Source organism: Rhinopithecus bieti, unplaced genomic scaffold (assembly GCF_001698545.2).
Source record: "Rhinopithecus bieti isolate Rb0 unplaced genomic scaffold, ASM169854v2 scaffold_20176, whole genome shotgun sequence".
Taxonomy (NCBI): Eukaryota; Metazoa; Chordata; class Mammalia; order Primates; family Cercopithecidae; genus Rhinopithecus; species Rhinopithecus bieti.
The window spans coordinates 28,251-30,435 of NW_016809660.1; positions in this window are offsets into that span (position 1 = coordinate 28,251).

Sequence of the window (2,185 nt, forward strand, 5' to 3'; positions counted from 1 at the left end):
ATCCGCCCGTCTCGGCCTCCCAAAGTGCTGGGATTACAGGCTTGAGCCACCGCGCCCGGCCTAGCCTCAACTTTTTTTGGTTATTTTTATTTATTTATTTTTGTGGAGATGAGGTCTCACTATGTTGCCCAGGCCTCTCTAACTCCTGAATTCAAGTGCTGCCTCAGCCTCCCAAAGTGCTGGGATTACAGGCATGTAATCCCTCACTGTTTTTATATTGTCCCAAGTATAATTTAAATCATTAAAAAAGAGAAACTAAGTGCTATGGGATTTAATATTTATACTATTCCCCCAAGTAACTGTACAGTCATAATGAAGAGCAAAGTTAAAGAATACCTACCTTATCTAACTCTATTTTAATTCCAGAATAAAGAAAAACACTGAATGAAACCAAATTAGGGATTGTCATAGTTTATTAACAGAGAAATCTTAACAACTCTGAAATACTATTAATGACAAATAACAACGTTAGGCCACACCTTACATATTCTTTTGTCCTTCTCATGATGTGTAGAGTGAGAGGATTAATGCCTGTTGGTAGTTTCTCTTCTGCAAGACTCAAAGGTATTTCTTCTCCAGTATCCAGGTTCTTAATCATTACACTGGCTAAAATTTCCTGAGGTTAAAAAAAACAATCACACCAAGATGTCCTGCAATTTAATTATCTTTTGAGCCTACAAAATCCCCAAAATTTAAGCTAAAGGCTTTTAGATACATTCAATACTGCACACAATAATTTCTAACATTTTTATTGAGATACAATTCACATGCCACAAAATGCACTCATTTAAAGCATATAATTCAATGTTTTTTAGTATATTCACAGAGTTGTACAACTATCGCCACTAAGTCAGAATATTTTCTGCACCCCAAAAGGAAATTCCCTACCCATTAGCAGTCACACCTCATTTCCCTTTCTTCCTAGCCCCTGGCAAATACTAATCTACTTTCTGTTTCTATAGATTTGCCTATTCTGGACATTTCATATAAATCAAATCCTGTAATATATGGCCTTTTACATCTGGTTTCTTTAACTTAACATGATGTTTTCAAGGTTTATCCATGTTGTAGCATGTATCAGTACTTTATTGCTTCATTCCTTTTAATTGCTAAAAAATACAACATGGTATAAATATACCACATTTTATTTATCCATCCAATCAGTGATGAACATTTGGGTTGTTTCCAGTTTTTGGCTGTTATGAATAAGGATGCTGTGAATATTTGTGTATATTTTTTGTGTGAACATATGTTTTCTTTTTTTTTTTGGAGACGGAGTCTCGCTCTGCCCCCAGGCTGCAGTGCAGTGACGCGATCTCGGCTCACTGCAAGCTCCGCCTCCCGGGTTCACGCTATTCTCCTGCCTCAGCCTCCCGAGTAGCTGGGACTACAGGCGCGCGCCGCTACGCCCGGCTAATTTTTTTGTATTTTTAGTAGAGATGGGGTTTCACTGTGTTAGCCAGGATGGTCTCGATCTGACCTCGTGATCCGCCCGTCTCGGCCTCCCAAAGTGCTGGGATTACAGGCGTGAGCCACCGCGCCCGGCGAACATATGTTTTCGTTTCTCATTGGTATATACAAAGGAATGGAACTGCTAGGTCATGGTAACACTATGTTTAACATTTTGAGGAACTGCCAAACTGTCTTCCAAAGTGCAATATTTTAAAAAATGTATTGTTTTAAAGAAACATAAACTAAGATTTCGCTGTAAAATTTAATTCTGAATAAGTTGGCTAATAGGTGCATACTAAGTTTTAATGGTAAGAAACCATTAAAATAATAAAATTTATGTTGGTATAACATGTATTTATAATATCAAGTTCTTTTATTATTATTATTATTTAAATTTCTTTTTCTTGCGATCGAGTCTTGCTCTGTCGCCCAGGCTGGAGTGCAGTGGTGCGATCTCGGCTCACTGCAACCTCTGCCTCCTGGGTTCAAGTGATTCTCCTGCCTCAGCCTCTGGGTAACTGGGATTACAGATGCGCACCACCATGCCTGTCTAATTTTTGTATTTTTAGTAGAGACGGGGTTTTGCCATGTTGGCCAGGCTGGGTCTCGAACTCCTGACCTCAAGTGACCCACCCGCCTTGGCCTCCCAAAGTGCTGCAATTACAGGAGTGAGCCACCACACCTGGCCTCAATATCAAGTTCTTTTAAAGCCCACTTTCTATAAAATATAAAC